Genomic DNA, 22,989 nt, shown 5'->3' with positions numbered 1-22,989 from the left:
AGTCCCTAAACAATACTAGATTGTTTATACACACTAATACTCTTTCATATAAGTCCCTAAACAATACTAGATTGTTTATACACCCTAAATATGGACAGTATCGTCGCAGCACGAGATTGCAGTTCATCATTTGGGGCCGTCCAAACTCCAAAAGGGTGTAAGGAAATTTTATAGCCAATGCCTAAAGTTGTTAAAGGCAATGTGTTTTTCATCCAAGACTTGGTCAAAACAAGTTGACCAAGCATTATTAAGAGTTATTTCCTTTTCGGTCCCCTACTTTGTGACCAGTTTCTTTTTTGGCCCCTACTTTTCATAAATTCAAATTTGGCCTCCTATTTTAAGGCAAATTCCGTAACTACACTTCCTATAATATTTCTTCAAAATAAAATTTTCCTGCCGCCGACCTTCAATGGAGAAGAGAGAGGTGAGGTGGAGAGAGATGTGTGGCGGAAAAGAGAGAGGTGAGGTGGAAAGAGATATTTTTTTAATTAATTTTATTTTCACAAAATAATATAGGAATGGTAGTTATGACATTTACCTTAAAATAGGGGGCCAAATTTGAATTTATGAAAAGTAGGGGGCCAAAAAGGAAGCTGATCACAAAGTAGGGGGTCAAAAAGGAAATAACTCTATTATTAAATTTAAAGGCAATGCTTGTCCTACTCTTCTTTTCTGGTAAAAAGTCGACTTCCGACAATCCTCATCAGCGACTTTAAGTAAAAAATTCTCTCTCTTCTTCTTCCACTCTTTCTATATCTGGTTCAAACAGAAGTGAGAAAGTTTGACTTTTGAAGAAGAAATCCCAAAAATGAAGTATGTTTTGGTGGCTGGTGGTGTTGTTAGTGGTTTGGAAAAGGAGGTTACTGCAAGTAGAATCAGATTGCTTCCCATGTCTTGTGGCCTTCCAAGTTACTTCTATCAAAATCGGTTTGTTCCTCTCTCTCTCTCTCTTTTTCTACCTCTTAGTTATTTAGTCTTATTGAATGTGTTTACCAATAAGGAGAGAAAGAAAGGTTGTTCTTTCTTCTTTGATTTAAAACACTTAAAAATGTATTATTTGAAAGATTTATGGTGGGTTTTAGGGATTTAGATAGAAGAACCTTAAACCAAGATTAGATTTTTCTTCAATTAAGAAGTAAAGCGGATTGATGAAACCTTAAACCGAGTTCTCAAAACATTAAAATCAATACCTTTTACTTCGTGAGATTCTTCTTCAGAGATAAGGGATAAGACGATTAATAGACATAGACTAAAGTACAATCAAATTTATCCGCAAATAATCATTGAGAGATTGAAGAAAAGAAGATGGAGAAAAAAGAAGAAGAATAAGAAACAAAAAAAAAACTAGTTTGCCAGAGAAGAAGGAAGATAGACATTGCCTTCAAGACCACATTGTATCTAACAATTTGTGGGATTGCCTTTAACAACTTTGGAAAGTGCCTATAAAATCTCCCAAGGGTGAAACATCTACTTGAGCCAATAGATAGGCTATGACCGCAACTTTGAGGCATATACTCCGCAATGCGGAGGTCCCAAGTTCGATCATTTGAAGTGCAAATCCAAGAATATAAGAAATTAAATAAAGTAGTTTATGTAGGCTTTAGGCCATCTAATTTCGTCAGGCTTTAGGTCATTTAATTTCGTGGGCTTTAGGCCAGTAGTATTTCGGCAGTTACCGTGCTTATTACATTGTATCGGTGTATCAATGCCTTTGTAATGATCGTTGTAGTCAATATTCAAAAAAAAACTTTGCGGCATCCAAAACATTCGCTTAGGGATAAAAAAATTTGGTTAGATTAGATTTGACCAAGGGGCAATCTAGTTTTGTGTCAAAAAATCGATTTGTTTATTTTTTTTTACCCCTAATTTTCATTCCCGCCTCCAACCACCGCCACCACTAGGGGTGGGAATCGGACGGGTTCGGACGGGCTCGGGCTACTCCTAACCGGACTCGGACGGATCGGGCTCAAGTAAGCCGAGCCCGCGAGAAGATTCCGGGCGGATCGGGCCGGACCAAAAACTCCCATCCAGAGCCCGTAGCCCGTCCGAGCCCGGTTGCCCGATCGGGCTTTGGCGGACTCGGGCCGGTCGGGCTCCGGACTACCCGTGAACTTTTAGGGTTTGAACTTGACTAAAAAAAAAAGTGAAAATTCTAGGGTTTTTTTTAATTGAGTTAATGAGGAAGAACCTAAATCTATAGATCTTAACTTTTACAGATCTAGTAATAGAAACAAATTTGTAGATGAACAATACTAAGTTTTTTTTAATGAATTAATATATGTCCAAATCTACTGGGTAGATGCAATGAATAGATCTACAAATGATATGAAGGTATCCATTCATGATTTCAACACATCTGTTGAAACAATATACATTCTAGAGATAAAGAAATAGCAAGAGAACACGAAGAGAGAGAGAGAGAGAGAGAGAGAACATATCTCTGATATACTTACAATCAACTGGTTCATATTATCTATGAACACACTATCTAGAACATGTCTTTTACAGAAAAAAAATACAGAAAGAGAAATAAAAGAACATATGTAAAAACACACTACAAGGGAATAAAGATAGAGATACAGCAAGATATAATTTTCTTCTTCATCAAAATCGAGAAAGCAAGGGTCAAGATAAAATTTTCTTCCTCATCAAAACAGAGAAAGCAAGGGTCTTCATCTTTAGATCTTCTTCCTTGGTTTCCTTTCCATAATACTCTTTCTTTTTCTTAGTAGAAGACTCTGCCTCTCTCTCTAGAAGTGTCTATCTCTCTCTCTCTCTGGTAGAAGAGTCTCTCTTTCTTGGTTGGAAACTGAAAAAAAAACCCTAGGCCTAATGAGGGGTAAGGCAAAAGAAAGGCTTATATACTCTAACCCTAGATCTGAAGGGATAATGTGGCGGGTTTTAATCCGGTGGATATCGGGCTCGGGTGTCGGGCGGGTTTATCGGGCCGGGCCTCGGAATTGAGTCCCTGTCCGAGCCCGGCCCTATAAGCCCGAGATATCGGGCCGGGTAAGCCCGGCTCGGGTTGGCTTCGGTCATCGGTCTCTCACGGTTCGGGCCGAACGGGCCGGATCGCGGGGTTTCGGACCGTTTTCCCAGCCCTAACCACCACCACCATCTTGCTCTTGACCTTTCTCTATCTGTCTCTCTCCGTTCTGACAAAAGAGACAAATAACATCAAATATGAAACTCATAAATAACAATAAATCAAATTGAACTAAACTTTCGTTAAGTCTTTAAAACTGAAAGGATGTCTCTAAATCAGCGACACGTAGGTCTCAAAGGAAAAAATAAATCAAAGAACTATCTAGGAGATGAAACTTCAAACAACTACCTACTGAAATAAAAAAAAAATAGACAAGAAAATCCTCTGATAGCTAGAAAAATTAGGACTCAAGCAGGTAACACTTCTAGATTTACTTGTCCTGAAAAATAATAGGTTGGATCAGAATCCAACAAATAGATTTCTAAATCTCTAAAGTCTTAATAGATCTTTTGAAGATCCATCAAGACAAATAGGCAACTCCTAACATATATAAGGGTGTTATATCAAGTTGTGTGAATTATAATAGGGAAACAACATTCACATAAGCAATCCCAAGCGATATGATAATTTGGTGCCTATCCGGTAAATCAGATCCTCCATTAAACCCTCCTATAACCCTCATCATATGAGAGTGTGGTCAACAAGGCTACAATTATATTACCACCGATCCGTACGCTCCATACCTATGTCATACCTCAGTATACCTCGCTGTACGAACCCGTCAATCGTCACATTAAATAATTGGTAGAGAGGGTCGACCTAACCACCAAACTCAATATACCACAACATACATTTATCATAATCATGTTTGTCAATGCTTTATTTCAGCTTATAGTTTCATACCGTTAATGTTAGTTAAGTAATAACCTATGTATAATGACAAATTCTATTCTCATATTATGTGTGCATTTATATACAAGGGTTTTGTCTACTAATATGAGACATCTAATTATAAGAGTTATACACGTAAATCATGATAAATAAAGAGTCTTAAGTTATGAATATCAATGTAAATACTTGCTGAATTTTCTGATTGTCATCTAGTTAGGGTCCTACACATTCATATGACATGAGAACGACAACAAAAATTATACGATTCATAATCTACACCACTAAGACAAATGCCTTCCAAAACTTAGCATATGGGTACGATCCAAGGTGACCTAAAATTCTGGTTTTATAAAGGTGGTCAATTGACTACAACTTAACATGTATTGGTTTCATGAATCCTAATTTCTATGACAATCATATCAAACTTGGGGGTTTACATTGTTCGCTAGTTGCTTAATTTCTTTATGAAAAGAGTTTTTCAAGCCATAAGAAGATGGAAACCTACGTTAAGAAATAGAGTCTTCATATATCTTGAATCCCATTTTCCCCCTCTCCTGCTTGCCTTAACTTCCTCTCTACAAATTTCTCCCCTTTTCTCTAGCTTTCTCCCTCTCCCTAACTTTCTCTTTGGCACTTAAGTTGTTGTTACAAAATGAAGGATTATAAGGAGCGAATTGAATTAGGGTTTTAAAAAAGAGAAATTATGTTTACAACCCATTAGAGTGGGTGGAGGTGTAAAAATAAAACTTCTTCCTCGAAATTGAACGTACTTGACGAGATGAAAAGATGAAGATAGCAAAATTGCATATCATCCTCAAACTCCTAAGTAACTTTCTTATTATTGTGATGATGTCACTAAAATTTGACCAAAGGAATATTTCGGTGAAGACAAGCTCTTTAAGAGAGAACTGCCTTCTCTTTATATGATGCATCTGGTTGGAGCCCCTAATCGTGGTAGTCAATCATTGAATGTTGATTTTCACCTCTCACATGCTTTTGAAGCATCAAAACGTGGAATACATTGTGCACTCTTGCTAAACTTGAAGGCAAGTCAAGATGATAAATTACTTTGTCCACCTTCTCAAGTCTCAACTATTTTGAAAGGTCCTACAAACCTTGGTGCTCGTGTTCCTTCCCTGCCGAATCATAAGATGCCTTTCTTAGGTGACACCTTTAACAAAACTTCCTCTCCAACGATAAACTCCAAATCCTTTCGTCGCTTGTCAGCATAACTATTTAGACGATTTTGAGCTTCATGAGACATGAAAATGTCTAATCCGAGTTTTTTAACTTTAGCTAGTTAGTCTATTTCGAGACGTTATCCTGATGAATTGATTGTCTCTCCTATCCAGGTGTGTTTTACGGAATTGAGTGAGAAAAACGAATAAAAATGAGAGAAAGACACATAAGACACATTCCGGTCATTTGGTAATAAGGGTATGCTGGTAATTTTGTGCAGTGTTGATACTCGGATAAAAAGTACAGTCGTAGACGAATCCAACAACAAAAATGAAAGTCAAATTGGAGTCCAAATGGGAAAAATATAGCAGGTCAAAGTTTAGGTCAAAATTAGTTGACCAAAGGCCAGCATGTATCTTCGACAACACGTGGCGTGCATCTGACAACTCGGATGGGGCGAGGGCTCTCTTCAGTAACACGCAGTTGTACTTCGGGACCCTCTGGATAGCATGATCCAGTACACCCGCGCGTAAAAGGCCATCGTGATCCTCTGGTCTATCTAACCAGATCTAGTGGTCGGTTTCATTGTAGAGACAGGTGGCCTCATCTGGGACTACAACGTTAACTCACTTTCACTCAACCGACCGCGAAGCTAAACCATCATGGCCCCATTCCCTTTCTCACGTAAATCTATTTCCCTCCTTTAGGCATGGTTTCAAATCTCTATCCATTTAGAAATAGACAATAGAGAGAGAAAGTGCAGAGCTTGGAGAGAGAGAGAGCGAAAAAGAGAGAGAGAGAGGGAGGGAGAGAGAGAGAGAAATTAGGAAGGAAGAAGTCGTTGAAGATATCTTCGAGAGAGAAAGATTTTACAGAAAGCTTCTTATGGAATCAAGATAATTAAAGAAAGAGGGGATCATAGAGAGAGAACAGGAAAGTATTTTAAACAAATTCGTTAGAGAGAGATTGGAGGTGTCGGTGAAGAAACCATAGACGATTAGAGAGAGAGATCCCACTGATTCTCTTCTATTGTTACTTGTTCCCATTATTTGTTTCTGTATTTTATTATTTTACCTCACCAATCAAATCTGAAAAATCGTGCTATTTCGAGGTCAAGAACGAGTTTTACTAGTCTTTATGGATCGACCGTGGTCTCACCGAGTTTTATTACTTGACGCCCGTATATTTGCGGGTGAAGACCTTTTAGGCTGACCTTTCAGGCCCATCAGAGCTACTTGGACCCTACTACAAATCAATGCAATCTTCTCAAATGCGTCTTGAATCACCTATGGTACTTTTGTTTAGCATCTTCTGCCTTTGTCCAACACAATGGTGATCGATAAGTTCTCCCGTATGAAGTCTCGAAAGGCGTCATGTCAATACTTGATTGGTAACTATTATTATAAGTGAACTCCACCAGAAGAAAGTGATTTTGTCAACTACCACCAAGATCTAATACCTATTGAGCATTATAACATATCCTCAAGTACGTACTTTATTAACCCGTTATGTTTGTCCATCGGTCTGAAGGTGAAAGGTTGTACTAAAATGTAAAGATTTTCCCATAGAAGTCCGAAAACTCTTCCAAAATCGTGAAAAAAAAAGATGAATCCTTATCTGTTACACATTGTAGTCAAAAGTCGTTATAAGTAACTTATTTGTAACGGTCTCCTACTGTTAAGCTGTTACAAATATCTTGTTCATAACCGTTTTTGTTATGGTCGGTATAAATAAGTCGTTACTATGACCCTCATTTTCGTAGTGACAAAATGTTTACTTTTGATTGACGTTAATGAAAATTAGAGTTTTGTTCGTATATGCTTCTTGAAAGAGTCAACTTTTTCATTGAAATAATTGAGTTTTGAGACATTATTGGAAGTAATGGAATAGTTGTATATAGGTGAAATGCCCGCAAACAAAAACATAAGAGAGTTCATCACACATGGCGAACAAAAAAGAATAATATTAACTAGAACAATACAAAATGAAAGTGTAGAAAAAAATGTTTAATGCTCGCAAAAAGTAGAACACTGGTCCACCACCTCTTGGTGTAGTGGTAGGACATCCCTCTTAGGCCCATGAGGTCGTGGGATCGAGTCTCTGGAAATAGTTTATCACCAAGATTTATCCCATGTAATTTAAGCACTAAATAAAGTAGATGTTGTCGGGCTTTCGGCTCTTTGTTGTCGGACTTTAGGCCTCTTAAATTATTGGGTTAACTTAGGCGGTAATCGTGCTTATCACATCTTAATGATGTACCGATGCCTTGTAACGACTAACGTAGATCGTAGTCAATCTCTCAAACAAATAAAATAAAAATTAAAAATAGAACACTGAAATTTTCGCATAAAGTGGCTTGAAACAAGACTACTTTGATTCAAAGCTTCCTTTTGTCGGAGAAGAAGAAGAAGAGCATGACGGGTGAAATATAGAAAAATTTCAATTGTTTTAGTTAAAGTGAATGTGCCTGCCAATAATTTCTAAAATAACGCATTTTCATTTAGTCACCCGACACGCTGGGTGTTAAAATTCCAAAAAAGGTACTGAGGGATTTTTTTTTAATTATTTCGGGGGACAATGTCCCATTTCGAGCTCTTTAATTGAATTTTGGCCCATCAATAACTATAAAAATAATAATAATAGAGGAGATGGTTGGAGGATATAAAGCTTATCTTTGTTAAATAGTGGAGTTGCTGGACTTCTAATTTAGTGTTTCAAATATTCTTTTCGTCTAAGACCTAACTATTTTGTATATGTCTCTTGATATATGGCAAGGTTGAGTTATCAAAGCCCATAAAATAAGTGATTTGTCCGTCTTTCCGTCTTTTTAAAGGTGTCCAATTCAACTCCCCGACCCAAAAATCTTATAATAATCATATCATGGCGCGAACCAGTGTCCAATCTCAAATCTTCAATAACCATGTTTACAAACCCTTGTTCCAAAAGCAAATCAAACATTTGTTCTTTCCAAATTGACCTGCAAAGTTGGCTACATTAACAATCACACTAACACACGACACGCTCGTAGGAATTATTTTTTCATTCAGTCACACCTGAGGAGACGGTAATGAGCCGTGGAGATGGCAGATGAAGCTGCAATTTTGGTATGTAGATTATTTCCAGTGGTATGCACAAATAATCGAACACCTGCAAAGGGGGCATGTGGTGTTTGATCTCAGCCAGTTATGAATGCATTCCAAATGGAAAACATGTTTACATTCTGGAATCTGGTGTAATTGTTCTTTAACCTCGAAGTCTCTCAAGCACACACAACACCTGCACAATTCAATGTTTACAGGATCAGTATATACATAAGAAAAAGTTACTTGGCCCGACAGAAAATAGCCTGACAAAGCAAGAAGCTGAAATCCATTACTGACATCATCTTCAACTTTTGTTTGGTCGGACCAAGTAACATTGTCGGTATATACTAGTATGAGAAGACCATTGGACTCTATTCATAATCTATTTAAAATATTAAAAAGAAAGTTCGTCCAGACTGGTTATGTAAGATCTAAATGTTGAGCCCGATTAATTTTGGGGTCTAAAGCAACCGTTTTAGCTGCTTTAGGCCGGAGTGGTATCTAGGCGTGACAGTAGTTAGTGGTCTAGTATAATCATTTATTCTGCATATAAAAGACACTGGCGCTATACCTAAAATTCGCATTGATTGAATCACTATTGGTTCATGATTTCATTTTATAATTGTAAGTGTTAAGAATGATTGGTAAATATATTAAGAAATGAAAATGTTCAAAAAGAATATTACAATACAATAGCACATCTAGAAATCCTTTTTTTTTTTCCGAAAATAACAAATTGTATTGTCGCCGAGAAGACTGATTAACCCCATTACTCACTAGTGAAATCAAATCTTGTTACATTCATGGGCTTGTATCAATGGCTAAGGAAGGATATATTATTTGAATTAAAGAAATCTAAATGGTAAATGGTATGGTTGTGATTGATATAATGACTATAACCATAGTCTTCTAGTGTCACTTTTTTTGTTGTTGAAATCTTGTAGTGTTACTTAAAAAGTAAATGATGGTTAGTGCCAACTCTAAGTTTGGGTGAGCATTTAAATCGAGGGTCCAATATTAATTTTAAAAGAAATTGTCATCCTATTTTCTACTCCAATTAGGAAATTAACTACGATAGTCATTACAAAGGCATTGGTAAATCAATAAGATGTGATAAGCATGATAACTGTCGAATTTAAATCCTTACGAAAAAGAGTCCAAAGTCTAACTAAACTATTTTATTTATACGTTTAATAACTCAAGTACAATAAATCATGAATTTTATCTCCACTAGGAATCGAATCTGTGACTTTCAAGATTTTGGAGTACACGCACTACCTATGGAGCTATGTTGTTGACAAAAAAATTGTCTTCTAATTTCGGTAGATCTCGTCAATCAATTAGTCACTTTTTTAGGTTAAATGATTTGAAATATCCAAAAGTGTAACAAAACAATTTTTATTTTTTTTAAGAGAAGTGGAAAACTCTACCAACTAACACTATTTGGTTTGAAATTACTTTCTTCATGAAAATGGAACTAGAATAAGCCTAAACAGATGAAGCTTACCAGCAACTATATCATGGTGTATCTGAATGGAAAAAAAGTAGCGGGTGTCTGAGGAAGACACAGAAACAAACAACTGTGGTTAAGCAAGATTAGGTTTTTAGACCTTAGTACTGATGGAGAGGTCTTGAACATTTTGTAGTAATCGAGTTTTTTGCTTCTATTGTTGTGTCCTTGTCCTTGAGGCTTGTATTTTGCCATCTTCGTAATAGGGGTGTCAACATGTTGTATATCACTATCCAGAATGAGAATCGATTACAAATTACGTTTTGGTTCCTAATTGTTTCGGTGTCGGCTATATAATACAAAGATCTAGAACTGGAACCTACAAAAAACGGGTATCTGTAGAGTATTCGGTTCTGTTATTTAATCAGTGACCTTAATCAGTTTACAATTAATTACGAGGGTTATAATTCATTTGAAAGGATTAAGTTATTAAAATTTAGAGTTATTTCTGTTTGGCCCCCAATTTGTGACCAAATGGTCGATTTGGTCCCTAATTGTGTCCGGACTTCTTGTTCGCCCTCCAAAATTTTGTCAAGCCTCTAAGCTATACATTAATGGTATTTTTGTAATTATATTTTCTTTTGTCCAACTCACATCTACTCCATCCTCTCATTTTTATACCTCACTTTCTTCAACCTAAGAAGACGGTAAGAGGAAAGTTGCCGAAAATAACTCACAAATAAATAGGATTTTTTTCAACTTCTTGACTTGTAGAGATTGTTTTTGTGAAATGTTGTAGAAATAAATTAAAGAATAACAAAAACTCGTATACGAGGTGGATTGAAGTCTAGACGTTTTTAGTATAACATAAGACTCCTGCCCCAATTTAGTTGAACATTCTTTGTTAAATTATTTTGTTATTTTAACTTGTAAAGTTGAAGGTTTGGGCCCGAAGCCATCGCTGGGGTCGGTTTGGGTTTGGGTCGGCCAGGATATGATCGACAATTCGACGTCACAAAGTAAAGACTATTAAAGTTTCTAGGAGTTATCCTATATAGCTATGAGGAGGAGGAGGAGAGCACTAATTGGGCCAAATGGTGTAATTATTTGTAAATCATGTTTACTTACTGTGGATCATTTGCTGTCAATTCTTCATCAAACATGACTGTCTGAAGCTTCTTTGAGAGCTCCTCTTTCAAGTCAACCTTTTTAATACAAACAAACCAAGAACAAACTCAGGAAACTGAAATATTAAGCAACACTAGTAAAACTCTAAAATGAGAGAGAGAGAGAGAGAGAGAGAGAGAGAGAGAGAGAGAGAGAGAGAGAGAGAGAGAGAGAGAGAGAGAGAGAGAGAGAGAGAGAGAGAGAGAGAGAGAGAGAGAGAGAGAGAGAGAGAGAGAGAGAGAGAGAGTACCAAAGAAACAAGAGGAGGAATGGGTCTTTGATGGTAACTAGTATTGCTTAAAGGAAGTGTTGAAGAAGGTAGATGAGAGGTCAATAACTCAGAGCTTCTTCTTTTTCCTTTGAGGTAAAAGACATAAAACAAAAGGAATAGAACTATAGTGAAAAGGGCAGGAACTGAAAATATGAAAGCTTGGTAGAGTTTGAGTTGATGTTGGTGAGAATAATGATGGGAAGACAATGGAGCAATAGTTGGTGGAGATGATAATGATGATGATTGGAAACCCATCAAATACACACTCTCCTAATTAAGTGGTTTTCTAATTAAAACCCTAAGAAATTTCTAAGAAAGAAAGAAAAAATTAGAATTCCATTTTGAGTATTGGGGCTAAGTAATTGACATGTTTGAATGTATTTATAGTGGTTGCAGGATCTATAGAGATGAGAGAGAGGTTGAATGCTTTAGACTAGAGAGAGAATTGGCAGAGTGCATTAAAAAGAAGATTAAAAAAAAGCAACTTTATTAGTAAAGTATTCTTGTAATTTGTAATATCTATAGTGTTCACACTAAAAAGAGAAAGAGAGTTCAGGCTTTGGACCAGAGAGAGGTAGTGGACAGAGGTCATTGATGGACATTAATATATAAAATGTCTTCAAATAGAAAGAATGAAAGAAGTTTAGAGATTGAACCTTCCATGATTGATTACGGCCAACCCATTACCTTATACAGGCTCAGTTGGCCGACTGCGTTGGGGCATCACCTACTTAGATTGAGCCACACTTCGATGGTTTTAAAAGGATAAATTTCTTTATTTGCATATATTTCACATTGATAGATCTTTTTGTCGATTTTGTAGGTTATATATGGAAAGTGTTTTCTGATGGATTCTTGTTTTCCATGTTACTTAGATTTTGTTGATTTCTCCGCCTCGCCCGAACTTCAGATCAGGTTAAGGCTTAAGTTGGGAAAGTCGAGACTCGGATTCGCCTTCATGTGTCTTGAGGAAAGACGGGCTTAAGGATTGAGTTAAGTTCCGTAGACTTCCCTTACTACTCCAAGATCTAGAGAAGAGCTTTGACTAGGATTGACCTGGTTGGTTTTAGAGCCAGAGTAGGGTTGAAGGCTCCTAGGATACTTGTGTCGACCTCATAGTTCTAGAGTTAAGTGACATAGTTCTTTTCATACTTTTGTGGACGTCTAGACATCTATGGAAATTGATGGTCTATTATTATTATTATTGTTATCTTATCATATGAAATAAAATATTTTTATTGATATTTCAAAAATAGGTTTTTGTACTTTCGTGGACATTTGGATATTTGTGAACATTGATAAACTATTATTACTTTGTTCTATAAAATTATATATATTTACTGATATTTAAAAATATATTTTTTTGACCTTTGTAGACATCGGGAAATCTGTGGATAATTGGTATAATAATATTATTATTGTTTTATATTACTCTATTATTATATTATTATAATGTTATGATTATAATGTTATTATTTAATAATGGTACTTTAACAAAATTATTAGTAATATTGCTATTCATAATACAATTATTTATTTATTATTTTTGTTATCTTCTTTATCAAAATATCCACTAATGTCATCTATGTTTTTGAAGACATTCTCTCTCTCTAAAAAGTTTTCAAGTTTACACTAAAATGTCCACCAATGCCCATGAAACCTAAATATCTTAAAATGTCTTTGGTCTTGTGTCCTAAAGGAATAACATAGACATTTGAAATATCTCAAAGAAGAACAGAGACAATTGAAGACATTAGAAATGTACGAAACTAATAACAAAGACAGTAGTAAACATTCTAAATGTTCTAAACAGATAATACATAAATTGAGAGATAATTTAAAGAGTTATTTCCTATTCGCCCCCCTCCTTTGTGATCAGCTTCCTTTTTGGCCTCCTATTTTTCATAAATTCAAATTTGACCTCCTGTTTTCATGTAAATGACGTAACTACCCTTCAAAATAAAAATATTTTTCTCTCTCTCTACCTCACCTCTCTCTCTCTCTCCACCTCACCTTTGTCTTCTCCAACGAAGGTCGCCGGCCGGAATATTTTTCGGCCGGCGACCTTCAAACAAAAAAATCTCTCATTTTCCTCTCTCTAAATACTCCGGCGAAGGGGTTTCCCTTCGCCGAAGGTCTGTTCCGAACAGACCTTCAGATCTGTTCAGAACAGATCTCCAAGGGTCTGTTCCGAGCAGACCCTTCGAAGTTCTGTTCCAAGCAGACCCTTCGAAGGTCTATTCGGAACAGACCTTCAAATCTGTTGAACCAAACATTTAGTCTGGTTCAACAGACCTCCGGCGAAGGGAAAGCCCTTCGCCAGAATATTTAGAGAGAGAGATGAGAGTTTTTTTTTGGGTTATTTCCCAAATGGCCCCCAACTTTGTGACCAGCTTCCTGCCTAGCCCCCTAGATTAGCAAAAATACCCATATGGCCCCCTTTTTGAGATTCCGTTATAACACCGTTAACCAGTCAACATTTCTCTCTCCTCCATCTCATAAACTTTCTCTGCCACCTCATCTTCTAGCCAACTCATCGTCTTCTCCGGCAAAGGTCGCCGGCCGACCATTTTTCCGGCCGGCGACCTTCAAACCTAAAAAAAAAAAAATTAATTTCTCTCACCTCTCTCTCTCTCTAATTTTTTTTTAAATTTCCTCTTTCTTCTTCCTCTTTCTCTCTTCTTCTCCCTCTCTCATATCCCTCTCTCTCTCTCTCTAAACATATAAAAAAAGAACAGAGATTTGTTCTTTAACAGAACATAGATCTGTTTCTGTTCGGAACAGAACAAAAATCTGTTCTCTTCGGAACTGAACAGAACAGACCTTCAAGGTCTGTTCTTTTCAACTATCAAAACAGACCTTGAAGATCTGTCCTACCTCCGACGAAGTCGCCGGAGGTTTAGAGAGAAAGAAGAAGAGAGGGGGAGAGAAAGAGGAAGAAGAGAGGAAATAAAAAAAATATTTTTTTTAGAGAGAGAGAAAAAAAACAAATTTAGAGAGAGGGAGGGGAGAGAGATTTTTTTTTTTTTTTTTATATGTTTGAAGGTCGCCGGCTGGAAAATTTGCCGGCCGGCGACCTTCACCGGAGAAGATGATGAGGTGGCGTAACAGATGATGTGGCAGAGAGAGAAAATGAGATGGATGAGAGAGAGAGTAACGGAAAGTTAAAGATAACTGCAAAAGGGGGCCATACGGGTATTTTTGCTAATCTAGGGGGCCAGGCAGGAAGCTGGTCACAAAGTTGGGGGCCATTTGGGAAATAACCCTTTTTTTTAAGGTCGTCGGTTGAAAATTTTTTCGATCGGCGACCTTCGTCGGAGAAGACAGAGATGAGGTGGAGAGAGAGAGGTGAGGTGGAAATATTTTTATTTTTAATATTTTATTTTATAATTAGGAAGGGTAGTTACGCCATTTACATAAAAAATAGGGGGCCAAATTTGAATTTATGAAAAATAAAGGGTCAAAAGGGAAGCTGGTCACAAAGTAGGGGGCCAAATAGGTAATAACTCTAATTTAAACGTCTCCAACCAATCACAATGACAATGGTGGATATTGTCATGTCTGTCAATCTCCACAACCACTACCTTAATAACAACCCATCTAAAACTAAAAGCAACTTTTTATGATATAATATTTTAGTTCTATAAGAGAAAATAAAAGAAGTTAGAATAGAATGAAAGAAGTTGGTACCCAGTTGGTCGCCTTCACTGAAATTTCCGAGTCGTCGCTTAGTAAAAAAGAAGAGAAGGATACGTTTACACATTGAAACTGACTTGATGAGGATGACAACCTTGAAATCAAAGCAGACCTAACAACATATGAAAGAAATATACCCAGATGCATTATCATTGGTAAAATTTCTCTTCATAATATTCATAATCGTAATAATATTCTTCAAATCTTTTGTAAGTCATCTGGCGAAATGATAAATTATGGGAAATCTAATATCTTCTTTTTCAAGAACTCTCAAACCAAATTCAAACATATGATTGTTTATAATCTTAAAGTTAAACAAGCTACTCTTTCCGACAAATATCTTGGAGCTCAACTCTTCACCGGGGTTAATAAAAGCAGGGTTTTCAACTCCATAATTGACAAAATTTAGATGAAACTTTGCAGTTAGCAGAATAACTTTATATCACAAGTTGCTGCAATCACAACGGTTGTACCCCGATATCCGATACACTGCCTTGCCATTGTCAAAGACATAATCGCATAACGACTTCTCGAAAGTCCTTTTGGTGGGGTAGATCTAGAGACATTTGCACTGAGGCCTGCTAAACTATTTGCATACCAAAGAAAAAAAGTGAGATGGGTACCAGAAACCCTCATTCAAATAATCAAGTTTTTTTGAGCAAATTAACCAGACTAGTACGAACTGAGCCCAATGTTACAATGTGGTTTCAACTCCTCAGAGTTGAATATTTCCACCGTGCGGGTCACCCGAATCCTGTTAAAAGTGCACACTCATGGATTTGGAAAGCAATCTATAAATAATTAAACATGATAATCCCTTTGATGATTTGAGAAGTCCACCTGGGTATTGCTATCAATATTTGGACTGACTATTGGATCCCAGATATTCCTCCCCCACTCCATTACTAATACAATTCTACTCCTACTTTGGTCTCCTAACTTATATATGACAACAAATGGGACGAAAACATCCTTAATGCCAATTTCGACCAAACCATTTGTAATCTGATCAAATTCATTGATACTCCAACCAACAACCAAAATACAAAGAGGTGGATTCTCACCCAGTCTCTATTAGTTATATGTATCACTATTTAAACAACAATCCTCAGTCCAACCTCAAGCAATATGTATAATGTATGTTTATCTTAAAATTAATTTTATCCTCAGAATATCCATATTCATAAGGATGTTGGACATGCGCTATCCAGTCAAACAAAGAATTACTAAATTTATTAATAATCAATTTGAATGTCCTTCATGTACTTGCATCGAACATTCTTTCTACATTGCCCCTTTGCTAAAAGGATATGGTAATTTTATTTCAACATCATCCCTTACAATATAGTATCGATATCAGATTTGTTTATTTCTTGGAAAACCTCATTTATTATCTCAACAGTGAAATAGTTACTAAATTTACCACTATATTATAGTTCATTTGGAAATACAGATACAACAGATGTTTCAGTAGATAATAACTTATCCTCACCAAGTGATAGAAAAATAACTTGTATTTTTGCAATTACTAACAAGATCGAGCTAACTCAAAAAGTAAATCTCATAAATGGGCTCCCCCACCTTGTCCGTACAAGTATTAGCAATATTATTCATGATTACCAAGCTAAATTTAGCGGCAACTTAGAGAAAGCTCGGTTGGGCGTATTGGAACACGGACAACAACTCTAGGAGTGCAAAGGCAAGGGGGTAGACGGGCTCGAGTGTCTGGGATGTTGTTCCGACCGTTCGGAGAGGGGTAGTCAACTTAGGATCTGGAACTCAATATCGATTTGGAGAACCAAGAAAGGTTATGCGCGTCCTCCTTACGCCATATATTAATTATAGGCTATCTATTAGTAATGCATAAGGGGCACACACAAGCAACAAAAGCAGTTAGTCTCAGGGCAAGAATAAGCGAAGAAAGCGCAACTAAAACAACATTATGGAGCATAAAATGGGCGGTAGAGAAAGAGTATTGATACACTATCATAGGAACTAGTGATAACCTAAATATCATCAATCACTTACAGGATCATAAAAATGTAATTCAGTGGCAAACCATATCAACAATCGCAAAGATAGAGAAACTAAATAAGCACTTCAGAAGTATTAGATTCTCTGATATCCCGCCAGATAGTAATAAGCATGCAAATAATTAGCAAAATGGGCGAGAAACAATCATGAAAACAACACATGGACCTTGATTCCCGTTATTATTTCTCAAGCCTTGTTGTAATGGTAGTATATATGTAATTTTCAGCAAAAAAAAACAGTCAAGATCCACATGATTACAAGTTTACAGTGGCTCATAATGACTAATAATACTGGGCCACAAGAGTAGTGGATCATGGCCATTTGTTACCCTTTCAGTGCTTCTTTTACGTACACTCAAAGAGTCAATACATTTAATGTTGTATAGATACATCATGAATAAATATATGAATTGAAGAAGCTTCATAATTACCGTCATCAAAGATATCACATGTCTTACAAGCCATGTAAAGACTCTTAAGACCATTCCAGGACATGAAAACCTATTCTTGCCTTTATTTTATTTATACTCTTTACTACACGTCAATAAATGATGGATTCCACCTCTACCGTGAATAAAATCTGCTACAGTTGATGTACAACCGAGTGGCCAAACATTTGTTGGCCTTTTCAGGTGTTGCCGCTTACGATCACAAGGTGGAAGATACTTGCCATTCTTTCTGAACACGTAACAAAATAATAGAAGAGTCCGCGGGTAAAAAATCCAAATTAAAAAATAAATCGGATCATCTTCAAAACTTAATATAAAATACATAAAACGTCGCTTTCTTTTTTTGGTATTTGTTCTTGTCTCGTACAAATACATAACTGTATCACTAATGTGTTGATTGTTTAGTAAATGTGTTGATATGTGTGTGAACATGTTTGTTTTGTACGCAACACATACCAAATTGCGTGAAGTTCAACAGTAAAATGTATGAGATTATTTACGTTTTGTGTAATACAATAAGGTAACGATGTCATACAAAAATGTTTTTTTTTTTGTGAATCTCAAAAAATGATGTATACAAATGCGATTTGTTTGGTACATGTCAAAATTTGTATTCTTTTTAGACTTTGGACCTATTTTGTGGTAATAGTGGACTTATTATGCTACTATGGTCCATATTTTGGACCTTCCACCAATACTTACATAAAAGAAAAAGAATAATGATGTCTCTTTATCTATATTTTTTTCCTCACTAACTACTTTCTCTTTCTTTTTTTTTTTACAGTTTTCTCCCTCACAATGGGAAGTAGAGATTTATTGGTGAACTGAATTCTTTCTGGTTGAAGAATCTCTTTCTGGTTGCTCTGGAACAATTAGGAGATTATCTAGAAGAAATACGGGGTTCTGCTTCTGGTTACAACATGCTATTGGGTGGTGGTCCTGCTTATGGGGTCAAATCAATACGTTCTAAGAAGAAATATTTGAATATCAATCTCCTCAATCTCTTCGATATCATCGATATCATAAGTATCATACCAAATCCCATCAATCGAATCACTTTATCGAGAAACACGAGACATCTAAGTCGTACAAGCAAAGAGATCTATTCATTGATAAGAAAAAGAAAAAACGTGAAACGTTGATTAGATTGATGATAAAATTGAATCCTGAGTCGAGAACAGTGATTCGATTAATGATGAAGAAAAAGAATTACTGTCATAGTCAATAAATCAGGCAAAACGATACTTCTTTGTAACAGTTACGGACACCAATTTATATTGACAAAACTCCAATGACATCATATTTACTTTTATTGTTTTATTTTTACTTTTTTCATAATTAACTTACTCCATCATTTAAGAACATCATTTTTTTTCTATATTACTGAACTTTTAAGATAATATATTTTCTATATTCTTAATTGATCTTGATTGACCTTATTATTGACTTGGGGAGACTTGAAAAACTAGCAACTTAAAGTGGGATTTCAAAAGTTTATTTTAATGCTTGAGCTCAAAGGTGGTATTAGTTTAAAATATCAATTGAACCTAATGGTTGGCTAATATATTAGTTGGGTTTCCATTATCATCAACCAATTGACAATTTTGCATACATATATAAAACTTTGTTGTTCTAACTTAATGATCATAAATCATTAGTGCATTCTTTGACCTTATTGGTCGACTTGATGTCACTTGGTCATTTTTAAATATTAAAAACACATTATTCTTGATTTATCTTCATAGAAGTGAAGGTTATTTTTACTAAAAAAAGACAAAGATATGGGACATAACAATTAAAGAAAATCTACTTTGATTAGAGTGGTTGAGCTAAATCTTTTTGGGTTTGCAAATCAAATTAATGACTTTATTACTAGTACTAATTTGCTAGATCTTGGTTAGTTGTTAAACTAGTACTTAATCTAAGATATTAGCTTTACAGATGTGGCCCTACGTCATCAATGCAATAGTTGCTGACTTCATTATACAAGAAGGGATTTCTATAGGCACCATCATATTTGGCAAAGCAAACCCCCAAATTAATTGATTCGGCCCATTATTCTTGACCAATTCGGACAATGTATATTGCACTACAAAGAGATTAGGCTGAAGGCCCAATTTCAAGTTTTTTAAATGAATTCTCGAACAAATATAGAGGCTAAAACAAAAGTCCAGAAACACATAAGCCAAAACGACTAGTTGGTCACAAATTGGCGAACATAAAAGAATTATTACTTAAAGTAAAGCAACTTTATTACTCAAGTATTTTTGTGATTTTTAATTTCTATATTGTTCACACTTCACACTAAGATGATGGGTTTTCCCTTAGTAGCTAATTCAAACCCACATAAAACCAACTTTTTCAAGACATAAAATATTAGTTCCATAAGAGTAAATAGGAGAAATTAGACAAATGAATGAAAAAAATTTCTACCAACTTGGTTGTCTTCACTGGAAAATTCCAAGTCATATGCTAGTGAGAAAGAAAAAAAAACCATATGGATCTTTAGATCCTAATATCTTTAAAGTCAAGAGCAACCACACCCCTTAGATTTCCATTCTTTACAAAATCTCCACGAGATCAATTTTATATTTATTATGATAATTTTTTTATTTTTCATAAATAACATTTTTTTTCTGGTGGAACATAAATAACTTATTAATTAAAAACCATATGGGTCTTTAGATCCTAATATCTTTGAAGTCAAGAGCAACCAAGCTGATGTGGTTTCATCTCTCAACGGCCTAGATTTGGTCAAAGTTTGAAACCACACCCGCCACATCAGCTGAGAATTTTTTTTTGTCAAAATCTTTTGTAACTTTATCATTTCCCATAAAATATTATAACTCTACCCTGGATAATTACTTTCAAATAAGTAAAAATTAGTTTTTCAACAAAACAAAAAAAAATTAAAATAAGTGGACTTAGATGAATAAATATTAAAAATATATGTTTAGTCTTAATTTAACTCCAATTAGAAGTACATGCCACTTGAACTAAAATATATTCCCAAAGATACGGTCTAGAACAATTAGAGAAAATCTATTTTAGAACACCCACTCGAACACTTGGACTAATCTTTTCTAGGTTTAAAAAACAAATGACTTTATATTAGTGCTTAATGATAACTACAACCTCTTTTTAGTTGTTGATACTGATAAGTAATCAAAGATTTAAATGTTATAGATATGAGTTACGTCATCAATGTAATAGTTGCTGACATCAATGATCAATTTTGGAGGGAATTCTGTAGGCACCACTGTAATTGCCAATCCAAACCCCAAAATTACTTGATTAGGTCAACTGATCTTGACTAAGAGGGTGTTTGATTTTTTAGCACTTATAAGTGATAATCACTTAGTAAGTGATATCACTTGTAAGTGCTATGACGTTTGTTTTCCATCACTTCTAAGTGCTTGATTTTTATTTTTATATTAATTCTAAATGTCATAAAAATGAGTAATTGTTTATTTTGACCTTAAAGTATTTATATATTAGCATTTCATACTAATTCGTTATGCTCGCGAGTTTAGATACAAGAGAATTACGGTTTATGAATACTTTGTGTTGAAAATATTAACCTCAAATAATCAAAAGTTATGAAAGAGAAAGAACTTACGTTGCATCATAGAGTTTGGGTGGTTTCGTGATTAATGAAGGAAGAGATGTGAAAAAAATTAAAGAGAAAAGCTTAGGTGAAGGGTGACTGGGTGAGTGAAAAAAGAAAAGAGTCATCGCTCAAGTCTTAAAAAGATTTTTCACTAATCAATTGTTTAAATTTTTATATTTTAGTTATAATTATATTGGTAATTGTTATATTCGAAGATGGATAAAAATGTCTTTTTTAGCACTTCAAAAGTAAGTGCAAAAACATAAGCTCCAAATTGGAGCTTACTTTTTTACACTTACTTTAGCCCCACTTACAAATGATATTCACTTATTAAGTAAAAAAAACAAACAACCTAAAAACTTAATAAGTGCAAAAATCAAACACCCTCTAAGTTATGTTGATCTACTGGTGGGGCGAACTAGGGTTGTCAACAGGTCTTCCAGTTCACGTGTCTCACTGCCCGTAGCCAAAACCTACTAAAAACTACAGTTGGTTCATAGCGATTTCAATATCAATTTTAAAATATAAGCGCAACTACAACCAATAAAAAAGATAGTACTATTTGGGTATCAAATAATCATCGATTCGGTTTTATAATGTAAGCGCAATTGGGACCTATAAAAAAGATAGTACTAGTTGGGTATCAAATAATTATCGATTTGGTTTTATAATATAAGCGCAACTGGGACCTATAAAAAAGATAGTAATAGTTGGGTATCAGACAATTATCGATTCTGTTTTAGACTTCTTATTCAATTACTTTTACCATTAATTGGGAAAGTTTTCCAAAATCCAATTATTCTATTAGAATCTATTTTATAAGAGATAAACAATTAAGTTATTGAAATTTATAACAAATTATATTATTATGAACTAAAAGTTGCAATAATTTTTTTGTTTAATATATTTTGATTATCAATAAGAACGTTATACTAAGTGAGAAACTCAAATGATGCAATCAACAGAGAGGTGGACCTGAAAGAAGTCTGCCACCTGAGCCCTAACAAGGGAGGTCGACGCGAGTCTCCCAGGCATTTTGAGCTTTGTCATGACATGAAGACCACTAGAAGAGTGGATCTGACGTCTGAGTAAGCTCTGCAAGTTGATCTCAGGAACGGGAGGCCTGCAAGAGTATGCTCACGCCTTGATCTCTGCTATGCCTGAGAGAAATGCCGATTACGCGACCGGCAAGATAGCGTCCAATATTTGTTTGGCATATTTCAAGATACAGTCATATCTACTATGATTAGAAAGATTCTATTACGGTCATGCCACGTAACTTCTATTAGGATCTGATCCTTACCCTACTACTATAATTGACTTTTAACCCACAACACTGAACTAACTTGAGCATCAAAGTGTTTTTGCAGGTACCCTCATTGGCAACATAGAGGAACAGTAACTCGAAAGTAACAAAGACGATTTTCAAGAAACTACTTTCGTACATCATCACTTGGGCGCTAAAAGAATGAGTTGTCACCTCAATAACCCCACGCATTAGCCAAGACGAATCCAATTAACAACCTTCCAAACATTCGAGCCCTCGTATTTATCTTTGCCATGTCTAGATATGGCTATCTAGTAAAAGAGATGGCCTGCGGCCTGCCTCACAGAAGAGAAGAAAAGAGACGCGGATGCCTTGACTATGATGCAGACGACTGTCTTGAAGATGCATGAAGAGTTGGATGAAAAGGTAGAGTGATGTGGTAAGAATAGAGCCTCTGCCTTTCCTCGTAAGAAACCTTTTTTCCACGCTAACTCCTCGAGATAATCCCTTTGTCACCAATGACGGTGACATGGAGGTTATAGAAAATATTCCACGAGGAAACGCCAACTAAAAAAGAAGAGGCTCCAGGAGCATAAAATGCCAGCATCTGCTCTAGAAAATGAGGGTCACAAACTTCCACTGCCCCTCCTCTGGAAGCACATCTAAAAGAGGAGGTAGGGTCAACCTTCAACTCTTTGTTGGTTTAGCAGCTAGCAGAGATTAAAAAAAAAAGATGACAAAGAAGGAAGCTCTTCGATCGAGTAAGTTCGCCACTACCTTTAGGCATGGAGATACTAAACGCCGAGAAAACTAGGCATTTCAAATGATCTACTTTGAAAATGTATGACAGCTCTGCCAATCTAGAAGTGTTCTTGAACGACTACATCACAATAATGAGTTGGCGACT

The 22,989-nt window shown here is 35.6% G+C and overlaps 1 long non-coding RNA gene across 1 annotated transcript; it reads right to left on the bottom strand.

The window, feature by feature from the left end:
- Window positions 1-7,950: 7,950 nt before the first annotated feature.
- Window positions 7,951-11,627, bottom strand: LOC147544855 (uncharacterized). Its single transcript, XR_015223491.1, has 3 exons — window positions 11,007-11,627; window positions 10,718-10,794; window positions 7,951-8,332 (listed from the first exon to the last, which is right to left on the bottom strand). It is a non-coding gene; the product is annotated as an uncharacterized LOC147544855 (long non-coding RNA).
- Between the last annotated feature and the right edge of the window lie 11,362 nt (window positions 11,628-22,989).

Source organism: Eschscholzia californica, unplaced genomic scaffold (assembly GCF_041429995.1).
Source record: "Eschscholzia californica isolate CP2 unplaced genomic scaffold, dmEscCali1.0.p SCAF_4, whole genome shotgun sequence".
In the NCBI taxonomy this organism is placed as follows: Eukaryota; Viridiplantae; Streptophyta; class Magnoliopsida; order Ranunculales; family Papaveraceae; genus Eschscholzia; species Eschscholzia californica.
Note: the sequence above shows the minus strand (reverse complement) of the source record. Positions and strands in the feature narration are given on the sequence as shown.